The 17,551-nt window shown below is 51.5% G+C and overlaps 1 protein-coding gene and 1 long non-coding RNA gene across 2 annotated transcripts in view; one reads left to right on the forward strand and one right to left on the reverse strand.

The window, feature by feature from the left end:
• The window catches only part of MORC2 (MORC family CW-type zinc finger 2), a 67,343-nt gene extending 49,806 nt beyond the window's left edge, over positions 1 to 17,537 (reverse strand). Inside the window, exons 1-2 of the mRNA XM_026859448.1 lie at positions 17,533 to 17,537; positions 7,827 to 7,830 (exon numbers count right to left, since the gene is read on the reverse strand). The gene's annotated coding sequence lies outside the window, so the exon portion shown is untranslated. The remainder of the gene's footprint in view (positions 1 to 7,826; positions 7,831 to 17,532) is intronic.
• LOC113485965 lies at positions 7,827 to 17,023 on the forward strand. The gene is made up of 3 exons (XR_003399504.1): positions 7,827 to 10,360; positions 13,748 to 13,753; positions 17,012 to 17,023. It is a non-coding gene; the product is annotated as an uncharacterized LOC113485965 (long non-coding RNA).
• Positions 17,538 to 17,551: the final 14 nt, after the last annotated feature.

A 17,551-nucleotide genomic window follows, 5' to 3' on the forward strand; every position in this document is an offset into this window, starting at 1 on the left:
CTCCTGCCTGCCCAGGGTTGCTGCATCATCGGGACGGGAAGGAGCTGTGTGACAGGGAAGGTCCCACTCCTGAGGTGTCACACTGCCTGAGGAGGAGCAGTGCTGTTGTGGGCACTGAGGACTCCAGTTGTCATGCCTGGCTGGCACGTATGAGAACCAGCATGCAGAAAGCGCACACCACCTCTCTACGAGCTAGAAGCAATTTGCCCCAGGTGTGGCTCTCCAGGGCTGGATCTCTGACGCGTCTCTCCATCTGCCCACAGGAAGAGAATGGGCAGGTTTGTCCACGTCTCCAGGATCCAGTCTGTCTGTTCATGCTTCCCATGGAGGTGAGGGCACCCTGGCCTAAACGGCTGCCCGTGGAGCTGAGGGCATCCTGGCCTAAGGTCAGGCGGCTGCAGTGTGCTGCAGAGTGGGGACATGCTGAGCATCAGTGCTCGTCGCACATCGTGCTGTGCCAGGGGCCTGACTCTGCTCTGGTGCCATGCCGCAAACCAGAGCAACTGCTGGTGAGTGCGTGGGGGGCTCAGCCTGTGTGGGGCACACACACGCTCTCTGGGAAGAGTGAGAAGCTCTTGCAGAGAAGATCCTGCACTGCACATGCATGTGCTATGTCAGCCAGCACACCCCCTCGCCTGCACTATGCCCACCCTAGTCCAGCTCACGTCTTGCTGTGGGAACTGCAGCCCTGGGGCACTGAGCTCCTGCCCTGCCATGGCCTTGGCCAATTACAGCAGCCTGAACCGGGCCCAGCTCACCTTCGAATACCTGCACACGAACTCGTGAGTATCGGGACAGGCCGCGACCGGGCGGGGCTCGGCGGGTCTGCCTCGGTGACTCTCGGGCGCCGGGTTGGAGCGGGAGAAGCTTCCGGGGAGTCGGGACCGCGGCGGCTTCGTGCGGCGTGTGCAGGGACCGCGGCTCTGCTGGATGGGGACGCTCCGCCGCCGAAATCCCTCCGGAGACCGTTGGCCTCTGGGCTGCGAGAGAGCGCGGGGACCTCAGCGGCTGCCGAGTCCTGAGCTGGCAGCGTGTCCGATGGGTGAAGGCTGCGGGAAGGCATTGAGGAGAAGCGGCTGAATGTGCCCGCACTTAATAAAGCATTAATAGAGAGGGCATATAAAATCATAAGTATTCTTCCTTAAATCCTGTGCCTTTAATTCATCTTGAAATCTGAATGGATTGAACCGAGTGGGGATGACTCCTTGTATCCTGCGCACACCTTGTCCCCCTGTAAACCACAGGCTGAACCTGGGAATCCGAAGGCCAGAAATACTGAGCTGAACGCTTGAGCTGCCCAGTGGAAAATACACTAAATTCTCCTTCTGGACTATAAAACAGGATGGCTCCATCTCCTGTGTCTCAGTTATAGGAATCTGAATTAAAGACCCAAAATATGAAGGAATTCAGTCTGCAGAAACCAGTGTGGTGTATCTGAGCTATGTGGTGAAAAGTTAAATTTAATGATCTATTAATTGTGATTGGTCTGAGCTTTAGATTGGAGTTGCTTGCCTCCCATTTTGTTTGCAGTGCCTTCTGGTCTGTACATTTGTGTGAAATGGGTCCCCAGTGCATATTCAAGCCAGAGCTGATGAGTCTGTAGCTTTAACCTGAGAACTTTACTTCCAAGCACAGCATTACTTCTCTTCATCCTCAGTTCAGCCTGTTCAGGTCTAAAGATTTCTTCAAGCCAGCAAGTCCAGGTCATGCTGACAGGGATTGCTCTGTGCGTACTTGTGCAGTCATCAAAAAGTTGCTGCATGTGTGTGTGCAGTGACTCTTTTTGGCCTTACCTGTGAAGCTATGCATGGCAGAGCATCAGAGCTGCCTGAAGGATTCATGATATTACCGGCAACAACTGTGTTTAGGTGTCATTAGTTTTATGATGGAATATAACATATCTACTTGAGTCTTTTAAAGATTGTAGCATCATCTATTCTGCTCAGCTTTTATTTCATCATATTGCAGTCAATATCAGAATCAGATGTTCAAAAGCAATATAAATCCCATCAGTGTGAGGGCAAAGTAATTACCCAGATACACGTTCCTAAGGGACATCAACCTGAACTTTTGTGTCTTGTCAGCCTTGCCCTCTTCAGTACTCTATGTATCTTCTCCTGACAGGAGCTTTGTTTCATCATCTTACCTTGAGGGAGGAGGCAGTGTTCCTTTCTTGTCATTGGAGAGGTTGACAACATCAGCAGAGTACTGCAGCACTCCAGAGTAGAGCAGTTGGACACCTTCCTGCTGTTCCTGTGGGATCTGACCTGCTGCTAGGACTGGCTGGCTGGATGCCAGTCCTTCCCATCTGACCCCTGGGAGGAGACCAGGACATTGCAGTTCCATTTTATTTGGCCAGTCAAAGGCAGGAAGTTAATCTTTTCCATCCCACCATTTGGTGGTGGTGAATTCCACATCTTTTGAATTTTCTTTGACAAAAGTGAAATGAGAATTTAATTCTTACACTTTCGATAGCCTCTCTGAAATAGGTTTCAGACATGTTTCTGACTTCTGCTCTTCGGTCTCTCTTGCCCAAGTCTTGAAAGGATTATATCATTGTTCAGTGGCCCTCTGAGCTGCCAGGCATTATCCCAAGGAGTAATAAAATGAATCTACCTTTTGCAAAACAGCATTTGGATCACACCACAGCTCTACCTTGGCCACAGCAGAGCTATTCTTTGGTGGGAACCTCTCTAGTGGATGCAGAGATTGTATGCTCTTGTTGCTCATGTGCAGTGCTGCAAACTGTTGAGTTCCTCAGTGCTTTTGAGAGGGAAGTCTTCCCACCGGAAATCCACATTTACCCTCTTTTGGGGCAACTGTTTTATCTCGGAAACTCTCTTTTCAAACTTGGCTTAAACAGTTCTAGATCTTTGTTATACTGATTATGACAAGCAACTTCCCTTTTTTTCTATCTGCTACCAGCACCATGTCTCCTGAGTTCCTGTTCAGCACCAGGGTCTCTGCAGCCATCTTATAGTGAACAGGCACAAGTCTGCCTTCTTAAGTGTCGCAGGCAATACCCTCTCACCCTTGAGGGCTTCTTGTTGCAGTAGAAAGCATCGTGTGGTGCACAACTTTTCTGATAAATGACCTGTAGATTGGTGGCTTCTCCAGCCTGTACATGTGGAGCTTGAGGCAAACTGTACAGCTCTCCTTTAACCCATGGCTGAGTTTCTTACTCTGAAATAAACGCAAATACCCTTGTAACACTAGTCTTTTAATTCCACACTGGTCAAATTTTGTGTGTCTAGGTCGGGGAGTGAGAGTTCACATCCAGTCTTGTATAGTGTTTGTGGGGTCCTTAGAGTATTTACTGAGCCTCTTTCCACTGGAGCCTGAGGTTGTTGAATCATATTTATGTGGCCCTTGTTCTGGAAATTGGAGATAACTGTTTCTAACACCTGTGTGGGCCTTGAATCAACAATTATTCTTTGTCTCCCCTAATTTCTTAGAAACTAGACTTCCAAGCCAGTAAAGTACTTAATTGGGTGAGTTGCCATACTATAGTATGCTTAGTATACTTACTATAGTATGCTTAGTATACTTACTATAGTCTGCACGACAGGTGCTATGAGTGTAGCAAAGTGTCTTTTCCACAATCCTATGAGGTTCCCTGAGTTAACTGTTAGTTACTTTATTCTGTGTTTATGCACACGAAGAAATGTAAACCTTCACATTGTATAAATGAGGTTTTCACTGTCTGAAATAATCACTGCAGGCAGCAGAAGATAAATCTGAGAACATCACCAGTGATTCTCAAGGACTTACTGGTCCTTTATCCTTCCTTTTTCTGAAAGGAAAAAATAGCATCCAGTCTTTGGGTACAAAGTCCTCTGTATACATTGTGACAGGACTAACTGAAGTTCTAAGTCTGTGCTGTTCTGCTGAGCATTCACTTTCAAGATACTTCCCTGAAGAAGTTTGGGTGTAGTTACAGGGCCCAGTAATCTATGTGGTGTGGATCTCTTGCCTTGCCCTGAATTTATAGAAAGAATTTCTAAGTACCTTCCCTTAACAGGCTGGGAAATCATCATGTTGGCTCACAGCTTTTTGTTTCATTCCTTCATGTTGTGCCACATGCTGGCTCTGCTACATGATTTGCTCTGATTATCTCCCTGTACAGAATGGAAACTTCATGCCATGAAATACACTACTCCCTCAGAACAGCATAGGTATTCTTTAAATGGAGCTTGCCTGTCTCATGCACAGAGAGGAGCTGCATTATTAATCAAAACATTCTGACTTTTCTTGGGCAAGAGTTGAACCTCAGAGTTGACTCAATACAATACAAGAATACATGCCATGAAGTCAAGAATTTAGAAGGAAGTGTTCCCCTTGGCTTTTCCTAGTAAGGAGTTCTGCCTTATGTGACCTGGGGTAGACCTGTTTCTTATAGTCATGTCTGTCCAGCCTCTCCATCATTCCTGTCAGGTAGCAGAGCAGTTTGCCGACTAAATGCAAAGGAGTCATGAAGTGAGATATCTCTATATGAAAGTATCTTTTTTTCCTATATTGGGAGACACGGTCATTTTGTAAGCAGTCAGTGAGTCAATCTTTACAAGACATACAGACCAAGATGTTCAAATGCGAGCACCTGAACGTGTAGGGGAGACCCTGGCATAAAAGTTCAGAGACCTTTTCCATAGTGCCAAGTGTCAGTCTTTCACTTGTTTGTTTCTAGGGAAAGTCACACCATGGATTTAAATTATTTCTGTCTAAGTATCCTCAGTGAGACTGGCTGTCAGAAGTGACCTTGTAAATGAGTTTGCAAGAGAATGAAAAGAATAGATCAGAGCAGAGAAAGACCTTGAAGTGAGAATCAGGAAACTGTCAATGGAATAATGGATGGTAAGGATCCTCCACAACCAGGCTCCCTCTGTCCCGAGTCGAGCTTTGATTAATGAACTAAGCAAAGAATGGAATTAACAGACATGAAAAAAAAATGTAAAATATCAGCATAGCATTACTTCACCACCTTAGGCCTAAGACAGAAAATACTCTGTGTCTTTGTGAGAATGACATGCAGAAGAGCCCCAGAAAAGCTAGTAGAAGAGGAGCAATGGTGGCGTCTTAAAAGAATTTAGCTGACAAGCTTGGAAGAGTTATGAATGTCATGAACCAACCATTTGTCAGAGATTTACAGTTTGGCCTAGGTTGGATAGTTTTCCACAGGGATGCTGAGAAGGACCCAAGTCTGGAGACTTCCTTCTTTTTAAGCTGTGGTTGAATGCCATTTTTAGTGGCCTCCATCAACATGAGGAGGAGTTCAGGCTTCTTAACAAGGTGAGCAACTAGCAGATTTTTTTTTTTTTCATGAGTAGATAGTTTTCCCTGTCTCATTATTTGAAATGTGTGGACTGTGTTGCTTGTGGGTTTTTGTTCAGTGCAGAGTGTCTTTTTAAACCAGCTTGATGGATGTGCCTAACAGGAGCGGCTCAAGTAATTTCAGTTTGGCAAACTTGCAAGCAACCACAACCAAGTTGTAGTGAAGAGCTTATGGAAATCTCATGTGTGAGTACCTCTTAGTATAGCATCCAAGTAGTTTGAGCTGTGATACAGATGAAGCGATGAACAGCCGTGTGACCGCATCCGGTACAGAACACGCTTGGGGAGTGCTAAGGAGGGAGTAAGGCTCTGCAGGTTCTTTCTGTCAAAACATCTCTCAGTAGATAACTGCTCCTCTAGCGTGTGCTGTGAATGCTACCACGTGTTAAATACCTCGTCATCTCTGAAGGCGTTCATCTCCCATAACATTAGATGTAGACAGGTACAAGGTACAGTGGAACCCTGGACTGCACTTCTGTGTTATGTGAAGCTGACATCAGACAGGCTTGCCTGCCTTGGTGAGAGAATGAGCAGCACTTTACAGATGCATAGCATCTTCTCTGTCATGTGGTGGTTTGCAGGAAGCTGCTCAGTCTGACAGTTGCAAACATGAAGGCAAGAGATGACCTGAGGAACAAAAGTACTGTAACAAAAAGCCATCAGTCAGCACTGTGTCAGTACACAGCTCCAGAGACTGTCCCTGGCCTGACCAGAAACTGTCAGGGAGCTTGAATGTTCTCAGGATTAAAAAAAAAAAAAAAAAAAAACAATGACGTTTTCTTCAGCAACTTCATCATGAAGTTATTTGTTCTTGTTGCTCAGACCTTTCATCCAGACATGGTTATTTTCATTAAGAGAAATCAACTTGGGAAAGGTTTTATCAGCACAGTTGGATCATCTCATGTAACGGTTTGACCAGTCCTTAGCAATCCTGTAATCCCATCAATGTCCAGTTTGGAGTATGTGTGGAGAGGTCACCATGCTTGTTCAATACTTCCTGAGCTCCTCTTCTTCATGGGGTCTGGCTTTGTCCTGTGATAACCTACATGGTATTTTCTCACATGAGCTTAACTATTTTAAAAAGACCAAGACCTTTGTAAAGGTGGCTTTGCCTGTGTGCCTCTCCCAAATGATTTCTCTCCCACCTCCCCACCTAACCTGACCTGACAAGAAAGAGTAAAGTATCTGTGGGCTCACAAGGAATGTGGTAGTGGCGTGTTTCCTACAGGAATGTGGGATAGTGGGTATGTGAAAGCCAGTGAAAATAGTGTGCTGAAAGCTTAGATGCTGCAGCAGATGTGGTGGCAATTGAAACATGGGAAAATACCAGCTTTAATGACATCAGTGCAAAGTTGCAGGCAGATGGCGCGAGATTACATGGAGGGGTGACTGCCAGGCCTTGCAGAGAGTGGAGAGGCTAAAATGGGGCCTTACACAGGGCTGAGCAAACAGAGCAAGAAACAACCAGACAAAGGGGTGAGAAGCATGATCAGGCCTGCCCTGAATGAAGAGTTCCAGAGGGCAGTGCTGCCTGACTGGGATCACTCACCAAGGCCCTAATTACTGAACAAGGGTGCAAAATCAGCAAAACTTGAGCCTGCAGGGGAGCAGGTGGGAGGGGGAAAGAACTAGGGTGGGTTGTTCATATGGCAGGGGGAAATGGGGGCAAAATAGCGGGGAAAGCAAAGCATATGGTTGGGGCTGTTTGAGGCCAGAGTGGGCATCAGATCTGATGCAGTCAGGAGCAGGACAGTAAATGTGCTGTGGCCATACAGGTGGGTTTGCCGTACTTCTGCAGCCAGGGAGATGGGATATCGCCACCTAACAACTTCCCTGATGATGTCCACAGCATCTCAGTTCATCTGAATCGCAAAAAAGGCCACCAAAGGATTCTCATTTGTGTCCACATCTGTCTGCATAGTCCTGCATACAAAAGGAATGGAGGAGGGAGGAATGTTATGAGGTGCTCCCTTCTCCCATCTCCTGAGGAGAGCTGCCTGCAGGCTCTTCCCCAAGCTGCTGCTGGCAGTGTCTTTGAATTCAAGGCAGTACATCTTCACAGACCCCACCACAGACTCTGCAGCACACCCAGGCATTCGGCTCAGACTGGGAGGTGATCCTTGCCAGGAGGAGCTCCACCATTTCCAAGCAGCAGGGACGTGTGGCACTGGACCTTGCCAGTGCACCTCAGTGCCATGGAAAGCCATCCTGACTCCAAACCCTGCATGAGGAAGCTGCCTGAGAAGTGAGGGAAAACTTTTGCATCAGGAATGACTCAGGGCTTTGGTATATTGCATTCTCAAATATTTATTTCAGTGTTCTTATAAATGTTTTATTTGAAGAAAAATATTGCAATTGGCCAATATTCCACAGAATCTAAATATTTTTCTCTAAGACAGTACTTCCTTCCCTGCTTGCAGAGATTTGATCCTTTGCTGATTATGCGATTCATGATGAGGCCTTCCCCCCCCACTCTGCTGTCTGTTTACATGTGACTAAGGCCTTAATCCAACTGCTGTCACAGCAACAGGGAGAAAAGACAGTTTATCTTTGGTTAATCCTGAAGCACAGCTTTTCATCTGACAGACTTTTCCACTGAGAACGAAGAAGACGGGAAGAGTGGTTTTTTAGTGCTGGAAGGGTGTCAGAGACACTGCGTAGCTCCTGCTGTGGAGAAGTGCCCTACCCTACACCCAGGGTTCTGCTGTGTGCTGGTTTTGTGGTCTAGAGATCTACCAGTCAGAGGGGGTACATGCCTGCACTGAGGATGCTGAGGGCCCCACCTCTGCAGGACTCCCATGAGAGCACAAGAGGGGCTGGCCCTGCTCTCCTGAGCCCATGGCAGAACTGAGGTCAGGCTGCTGGCTGTGCCTATTGGAACACAAGCTCCCAGGCATGCAGACAAGTGAAGAACGTCTTGCTTTTAGGAGTGCTGGTAACTGATAGGAACTGGATGTCTTTTGAGCAAGCGCTTCCCTGAAACAAGGAGAAAGATGCAGGTGCTGGAGGCCAGGCGATTCAGGGACAGGAGCAACAGCATGCAGCGTGTTGGTGCAAACTCTGCACAGCATGGAGAAGCACACTCAGCTGAGAGCCCACCACCCCAGCCCGCTGTGGAGCTGCAGCTAATGAATTTTGGATCAGCTGGAGGTCCCTGCTGCCACTGAGAGGTCATGGCCTTCACAGGGCCACCAGACTAGGCATGGTGTGTGGTTGTTAAGGCAACCTGGAGTATGGTGTCCTTAATTGCATGTGGTAGTTGGTGGGACTAGTTGCCTACTTTTTTTGCTTCCAGCAGGACCCAAAGTATAGGGCAGTGTTTGTTCTATGGTGCCTCCTAAGGGACCAGTCTGGAAGCACTCCCTGTATTTACACTGGGTGGATAGGAAAGTTAATAGCATGAGTATCTTAAAAATTTTTAGCGTTTTTTTGTAACATCACTTGGAGATTTTGATCCATTGTATGGTCTCAGTGAATGTTGCTGGTACCCTTCATCATTCTGCTACGTTCCCTTTACCGCTTTACTGTGTGTCCCTGGGGCCAGGAAACACATTAACAGGTACTGGGAGAAGAGAAAGAAGATAACAACAACCTTCTGATTCACAGGATGGCAAAGGCATGTATGTGTGAGAATGAAAGGTGCAGGTGGATCAGAAGAAGCTTCACTTTGGATAGCTGGTGGAGTGGGAACAAGAATGGGTGGCTGGCAGAGCACCTTCCCTGAGGGACCAGACACAGCGCCAGCAGCCTCCAAATGTGGGCACAACTCGTGAGAAATGTCAGAGGTTTTGTGAAAGGTTATTGTAAGATTTCTGCATGTGCCCTCGTACCCATGAGGAGAGAGAAGCAATTGTGTAGTGGCAGGCAATAGCTGTCAGTCAGTTTTGCTGTGAAACATGTCTGGTGTTCAAGAGGTATCTGGGGATGTCAAAATAGTAAAACTTCTCAAGAGAGCAAACTACAGCATTCAAAACTGTGAACGTAAAATCGCCAATGGCTTTTACAAGTAGAACTGGAAATATGCTTAGGAAAAGTCTATTGGCCTTGGAGGGTGCTGTGAGGCATCTGATGCTGGGAACGCTGGTGTTCCTGTATTGAGGTTTGTTGCTCCTCTCCCCAGAGGCAGAGAAACCCTTCTCACTCCTTTGCATTGGATGGAAGATGAATTCTAAAATTACTTCAAAGTCATGTCCACTAACTTCCTGCAAGGAGGTCTGTTGTAGTCTTCATTGCAGGTAACAGTCTCTCCCCTCACTAAGGCTCTCAGTACTGGATATTTCAAAGGTGATGGTGGCAGAGGCAGGAAGCCCGAGACTGCCGAGCACCACAAACAGGAGGCAGCTTCACTTCTGTCCCCATGGTATGGTGAAAAAGGATGGAGAAACAGTAACCTTCCAGGCAAAGCCTTTATTCTGGAAGAGAGTGAAGAGCCCCTGAGACACAGAAAATAACTAGCTCAAGAGCAGGAAATCCAGGGGGTCTGGCCAGGATGGGCTCCAAGCCCCCGCAGCATGGCCATGCTCAGGGCCACTGGATATGCTCTGCAGCCAATGTCCACGTCACTGGCTGAGCCAGAGGGCACACAGCTGGCTGCAGTGCTGTGGGGGCACTGGCAGCTGACTCTAGCCACACTTGGTGTGGGAGTGAAGAACTTGGGTGCTGGTCTGCATCTGAGTTGTTTGCAGCCCAGGTAAGTGGAGCAGGTGCAGAAGCACAGGATCTCCTTTTGGATTGTGTACAACAGTCAGCTGTACCGAGTCACAAGGCGTACAGCGCTGGTTTGCGACCTCCACGTGTGCTGGAGCTGTGGGTGACCCAGATTCAGTGGCTGAAGTTGGGACTTACAAGAATGACCTCCAGAAAAGCAAGGGGTGGGAAAGCACAACAGAGGAAGCGAGCAGAGCAACATGAGATGCTGGTGGGAGCATTTGCTGTGGGATAAGGACCTGTTCATACTGGCTTTTCAGTGGATGAATTAATCTTCCATCTCCAAAGTGAATTTAAGACCATGCGGTGTGCTAGCAATCTTTCTGTGTGTGGACAGAGGGCATTTTGATGCAACATAGCTTGGCCTGCCTGCAGCAGACTAGACATACCAACAAGAATTAAGAGTCCAGTGCAAGACTTGGCAGAGTCACAGCTGGGCAGGGAAGACTCCCAGCCAGGCAGCTGTTCGGTTCTTTCTTACATAAGCTGTCTAGACCAGACAGGAAGAAATGAAGCCAACCCTGGCATAAGACTGTGGCTCCCTGCACAGACGGTCTCCAACCTCCGGCTTTCATATTTGAGCTTGTGCAAAGCAACGGGGTGAACAGAAGGATGTTAGTAGTCAAGCCAGCTATGCATCAGAGAAAAGTCGATGAACAACCATAAAAATAATGAAAAATAACAGTAACTAGTGAGATTTATTACAACTAGGAAAACATTTGATGTTTTCTACACAGAAGGAACAGCATTGCCAAGAATTGTCTCCTCACAGTGGGCCCGTGGGACTCAGTGCAAGAAGACAAAGCACAGAGCTGTTGGAGAGGGGAAGGATGGTCCTGAGGGGGAGCAGTCCTAAAGTGTGTGCCTACTCGGAAATATTGCCCCAAGTTGTCTTAATTCCTTGTGACAGTCCGAGTGGAGAATCATGTGAATATAAGTAGAAAATATGATCAGAAAAGAGCCTGGTCTTGGAAACGATTCACATGGCGAATGAGATGGAAGGGCCTGTGACTGGAACAGGTGCTGAAGCAACCAGAGCTGTCACCAGAGAGCAGCAGAACAAGGCTCATGCTCTTGGTCTGGTAAGGACCATGATAGAGTCCTGGAGTCCAGGTCAGCCATGAACACCTGACAGGCTGGGGGAAGCCTGGAGATGTGACATGCAGCAAGCTTTGCACTGAGTGGCAGGATGTGACCCACTGGGTGCAGCACATACAACAGCCCTTTGTCAACATATGATTTGGCTTATTAGCAAATACCAAGACTGGTCTCTAATAGGCTTTCCGTAATGTTCCAGCTTCCATATTTCTTGGAGTAACGTGGCACTGGTGCCTGTGAGGCTGTTGCCATGCTGCCAGAGGCCCACGAGAGAGCAGCCACTGAGTGACAAGGCACAAGGGGCCCTGCCTGAATTTTGCACCTGCCCAGAGCCCCTCTGGGACTGTTCTCAGGAGCAGATTTGTCCCCAGCTCGCCAGTCCTGGAAGAGAGGCTGTGCCCCTTGCTGGGGCTGCCTGCAGCCTGCCTGCGAGAGTGGGCTGTGCAGAACCCCCAGGGTTCCTCTGGTCTTGGTGCTGCATCTTCCTTGGCACAGGTAGCTTTGCTGCTCTGGGACACGTGGTCTGTTTGCCTTGGCACCAGGCTGCAGAGAGGACCTGGGGAGTCCAGGGGCTTTGGCCACCTCTGCCCGGGACTGTTTGGCTTTGCTTGTGGCACAGCAGTGCCACTTTTGTGGCTCTCCTCTAGTCCCAGTGACCCATGAGGACCTTCCCCAAACCCATTGCTGCAAGAACCAGCATCCTGTTCTTGACACACAGCTTTTGAATGAAGCCAATTTTTAGGGCAGTCTGAAAAACTGATTCCTTAGCCCCTCCTCAGCACCCCGATGGCCAAAAACCCTAACTGACAGGCAAGGTTCTTGGAGATGCAGGTGGCTGCTGTGAGGTCTTCTGGGAAGCCCCTGGAAGAGCTGGCATGTTTGGGGGTGTCTGGAGCCTTGGTTTTAGGGATAAGTTACCAGGAGTTGCATCTCTCCTGAACCCCTGTCCTTTTTCCAAACCCTTCCTTTCTTGGCCACAGCAGATCTTGGCATTGTGATTTATGGGCTCTAGAGGTCCCAAAAAGGGAAAAAATAGCTCTGTTCACTCAGTGTGACAAAGATTGGAAAGGCAGGGGGGTGAAGGGTTGGGGAGGGACAGGTCACCTCTTAGGAATGTCCTGCCTGTGGAAATACTGAAGCTGCCTTCTTCCCTGTCACACGCAGCCAGGGCCTTGTGCAAGCTCCCAGAGCTGAGGCTCAGCTGGAGCCTCCCTCCGGTCTGAAAGCACTGAGGTCTTTCTCTCCAGCTCTAGGTGGGGCTTTTGAGATGACCAGCAGCTATGGTCTCCCTGGGCCCTGGTTTTCACAGCTGCTTTAGGTGCAAAGCACAGTGGGGCAAGACCCTGTGAGTAGTTGTGCCTCTGTACTTTGGGAGGGTTACAACTCCTTGGAGGAAAGGCAAGACCAGTGACACCTGGGGGTCTAGGCAAGCTGGAGGAGGAAGCTCTGCAGCCCAACAGCATTGGCTGTGTAGAGTCAGAAATGCCAACGTACAGCAGGAAAAGGAGGTTTCTGCACTTCCTCACAGGGTGGCAGCCCTGTTGGTGCTGGAGATGCTGACACCAAAGTTCTGACTATTCTCAAGCACTCCAGGTCCGCTGGGCCCACTGCCAGGGAGTAGGCTGTGACCTCAGGGGCCGTGTCTGGAGCAGATGCCAGCTCTGCTCCAACCTCTGCCTCCAAGCTCCCTCTGCTCGTCGTGGACACAATATCCTCCCTGCAGCAGTGTCCTACACTCTAGGGTTCTGTGCAGCACCGTGGTCCATCCCTGGGCTGCTGGGCTCCTGCAGTGCTGGGGACCGATGGTGTTTCCCTCTCCTCTCCTTTCTGGGGGTATAGGCAAGGGGGATTCATCGCCAAGACATCCCCAGAGAGGAGCAAGCAGGGTTGGAGGCAGTGCAGCAGGAGCAGATCCAGGCTCCAGTGGTGGATGTGGTGCTAGAGGACAGCCCAGGCAGAGGGATCCACACGGTCCGGCTGAGCCCTTCACGGGCTCCTTTAGCTGGGCAGGGAGCAGGCCAGGCTGTGCTTGCTTCACAGGATCCCCAGGGGACTCTGCGCAGGACAAGGGCCAAAGGTGAGCAGAGGGAAAAATCCAGGCAATGGATTCACTCATCTGGGGTTTAACTCTTGCTAGCCAAGGCCATGGCAGGGCAGGAGCTCAGTGCCCCAGGGCTGCAGTTCCCACAGCAAGACGTGAGCTGGACTAGGGTGGGCATAGTGCAGGCGAGGGGGTGTGCTGGCTGACATAGCACATGCATGTGCAGTGCAGGATCTTCTCTGCAAGAGCTTCTCACTCTTCCCAGAGAGCGTGTGTGTGCCCCACACAGGCTGAGCCCCCCACGCACTCACCAGCAGTTGCTCTGGTTTGCGGCATGGCACCAGAGCAGAGTCAGGCCCCTGGCACAGCAAGATGTGCGACGAGCACTGATGCTCAGCATGTCCCCACTCTGCAGCACACTGCAGCCGCCTGACCTTAGGCCAGGATGCCCTCAGCTCCACGGGCAGCCGTTTAGGCCAGGGTGCCCTCACCTCCATGGGAAGCATGAACAGACAGACTGGATCCTGGAGACGTGGACAAACCTGCCCATTCTCTTCCTGTGGGCAGATGGAGAGACGCGTCAGAGATCCAGCCCTGGAGAGCCACACCTGGGGCAAATTGCTTCTAGCTCGTAGAGAGGTGGTGTGCGCTTTCTGCATGCTGGTTCTCATACGTGCCAGCCAGGCATGACAACTGGAGTCCTCAGTGCCCACAACAGCACTGCTCCTCCTCAGGCAGTGTGACACCTCAGGAGTGGGACCTTCCCTGTCACACAGCTCCTTCCCGTCCCGATGATGCAGCAACCCTGGGCAGGCAGGAGGCTGCCCAGTGCCCGTGCCAGCAGCAGGATATGAGGAATCCATCACACATGATCCTGCCCTGGCTCCCAGCAGGACATGAGTCACACCTGAGAAATGGGGACATGTGCTTAGGCATGAGTGCCCTGTCCTAAGCAAATGGCACCATTCAGCAGTTCTGTGCAGAGGGATGGTCCCTATGGCTGGTCTGGCTGCAGCAGAACCACACTGCTGCCCTCTCCCACTTCCAGCTGTGCTGCTTGTCCTACAGCTTCACAGACACCCTCCCATGCATCCCCCCAGCTGTGAACCCTATCCTCAGCTTCCACCCATACCCCAGGGGAAGAGATGCGGGGCAGCCCTTCAACCATCCCTTGTCCTGCCACATCTTGGGGGTACACCCACCCCCAGGTCCTGACACCTCTCTGGGTGGGGACAGCCCCACACCCATCCCCAGGTCCTGACACCTCTTTGGGTGAGGACAGCCCCACATCTACCGCCAGGTCCTGCTGCTCTGGCCCGTCTTCCTGCCACTCTCAGCACTAAGCCAGGTATGTGGTGCTCAGGGACCTGCTGTCTGGGAAGATCTTTGCACATCTTTACACCCAGGGGTGCAATCCCCAGCAAGAAAAGGAGGAGGAGGAAGCACAGAGAGCCCTGCTGCTCCTGCAGCCCTGGAGAGCTGGAGGACCTTCTCCCTTGCCCAGGAGCTGGGCACCACCAGGGCCTTCTTGCCATGGGGTGCCCTGGGAAGTGTGTCAGTGCCTCAGAACTCAACCAGCATGATGTCACTGTTTATAACAGCACAGGTCTGTGGGACCTGCCCTGGTGTTGGCATGCAGAGGAGTGGCAGCATCAGGCTACATGTGTGCTTGCCACAGGCAAATGGCACAGTGCAGTGAAGCCAAGAGCTACTCTCCTCCTTCTCTCCCTCCTCTCAGAGCATGTCCAGCTGCTTTGTCAGCCAGGGGTGGGTGCCCTGCCCAAATATCCCCCTGGGGTGGCAGGTTCCCCCTCCCTGGCTTCCTCTGGGAGATGGGGCCAGTCAGGTCCAGCCAATTTGTGACCTTGGGAGTGGTCACAAAGTGTTGGGTGTGGGGAAAGCAGAAACAACACACGTCTGTGGGTGTCAGGTGTTCCCAAGGGAGGAAGGATGAGGCCAGAAAAGCTCCCGTGTGCTGCTGAAGCAGGCAGAAGGAGGGAGGGGAGAGGGGTCCCAGGACCCTCCTCTCCCCATTGCCAGGGCTCTGGCAGCCTGTGCAGCCCGCACGTCTGTGCTGCCAGACCAGTGCTGGCAGGGCAGCAGGGTAATGCCTGCCCCTGTACTGCTCTCTGCTGCTGTGCCCAGGGGAAAGGCCATGGGCTCAACAGAATCTGAATTCTCCTTGCCTAGCACTCAGCCACATCCCTAACTTGGTCTGCGACGTCCCACCCTTGAGTCAGGCAAGTGTCCCTGGCTCCAGGTCCAGACCAGTCCCAGACACATGCTGGCACAATAAAATTCCATCACTGGTATTTAACATTACATTTAGCATCCACAAAGGAAACCCAAAGGACTCCTGACCCTCCTCCCGTTGCTTCACTTATCCTCTGGCTGGGGGAGCCTGCAGGGCCCAGCCTCGCTGTGACCACCCAGGCCCCTGCTCCCTGCCCATCTGCTGGGCAATCTGCCCGCCTGCCCCGACACACCATAGCCGCCCTGTGGCTTCTGCACGCTGCTGAGATCACACTCTCACCTGCCTGCTGCTGATGTGCTGCGTAGCAGCCTATGGCCTTCCCTGCTCTCCCCAAAACCCTGTGCTCCTCAAGGGGTTTGTGTATCTCTCCTCACTCCAATTTCACAGGAATAACGAGGTCTGCTTCTTCAAGGCTGCACTGGCTGTACACAGGCACACCTCCCTGCCCTGGGGAGCCCTGGGGGGATGGATGCTGCATGGATCAGAGCAAGGCCATGGGCTCCCTGCTGTGCTGGCCCTTTGCAGTGTGTCTGTGAGGATGTAGCTTGGTCATTACCTGGGGGAATGAAACCAGGGGAGGGGTAGACCTGCGGGAGCAGAGGCAGGATAAATACTGCTGCATGTGCTGAGAGCTGTGTACCCAAGGCTGCTTTATCAGCATAGCTTAGTGTGTTTCTGCAGGTGGGTGCTCTGTGCAGGAAGCCAAGCATCAACGCTGCCAGCCACCCACCAGTATTTGGTGCTGTTGCCCCAGTGCTGCTGCTGGCAGAGGTGCTGGGGGACAGACCCGATGTGCTCCCACCAGCTCAACGTTGCCAGTGGGGTGTCCCACATACCCTGAAGACAGGACAGCTGCTGCCAGCAGTGCTGCCCAGCAGCTTGGATTTGGGTCTGTGTCCAAGTGTTTGATCTCCAGGCACATCCTCAGACAAGGGACTGTAGTGAGCAGAGCTGCAGGCGGAGACCCCTGCATGACACACATGGCAGCCCAACAACGCAAGGCTCATCCAGCAAGTGAAGAATATGTTGCTTCTGAGGATAGCAGAGGGATAGGAAGGGTATGCTTGGTGGCACAGTGTTTAGAGGGGTTGGCTTTAGCACAGTTGCTTGGGAAGGGACCATCATGCTCCAGCAGAGCCCGATGGTGCTCAGGGCCAGAGAGCAGTGAGCTGCCAGGGAACCAAGGGGCTCTGGGATGCCAACCTAGCTGGAGACCCACACTGTCGAACCAACAGTGCTCCCAGCACGGAGACTGCTGGACCCTCTAGGCACCTCCACCACACCCCATTTTTCTGGCCTGCAGCTCCGCTCAATCCCACACACCTCCCCAGAAAGCTGGGAGCTCCTAGGGGCGCGGTGAGTCCTTTGGTCTCTGGGCTGCCAGAACCGGCGGGGGTGCAACACCTCTGCCCCTTGCCTGAGAGCTGGAAGCAGGTGGAAGCTGCCTGCTCTGTAGAGCCCACAGCACCTCCGGGCAAGTGCAGGAGTGGGCCAGGCTTGCTCTGCTATAGGGAGTATTCTAGCCTTTGCCAGAAACAAGATTGAGCCTCACCAAGTCTGTCATTTGCTGATCAGGGCTGCAGCCTTGCAGGGGGGGAGTTTGGCATCTCCACGGGATTCTCCCTCCACCCCTCCACCTGGGCTTGGCCATACTCCTGGCACTTCCATCTGGGATGGGACAGGAGCCTGGGGGAATATATACCTCCCTAAACCCCTATATCCCCCATTGCTTCCCCTCCGACTGGGAAAGGGGGCCCACTGCGAGTGGCACAAGAGTATTTATACTCTGTTCTGGGACAGCAGAAGTCAGATTGAGAGAGCTACGGGCAAAGGCAGGCAGGGCTGAGGACACCACAACGGCTCCTGGCTGCAAGTGAGCCCTGGGACTGTGTGGGGCAACACACCCCTGTCCCCAGGAAGCCCCTGCAGGGTGGGGGCCTCTGGCAGTACCCTGGGCATTAATCCTGGGGAGGTGTCAGTAAGAGGCTGAAACGAGCCCCAGCGAGCGTGCGGGGCTGCCTCCCACGGGGGGACGGCGGGGAGGACAACTCTCCACCCCGCACGCCGGGGGTGCAGGAGCTTCTCTTGCGGGCCGGAGCAGTACCCGGCCCGAGCAGGCACAG

Source organism: Athene cunicularia, assembly GCF_003259725.1.
Source record: "Athene cunicularia isolate RWA chromosome 15 unlocalized genomic scaffold, athCun1 chr15_part1, whole genome shotgun sequence".
Lineage (NCBI taxonomy): Eukaryota > Metazoa > Chordata > Aves > Strigiformes > Strigidae > Athene > Athene cunicularia.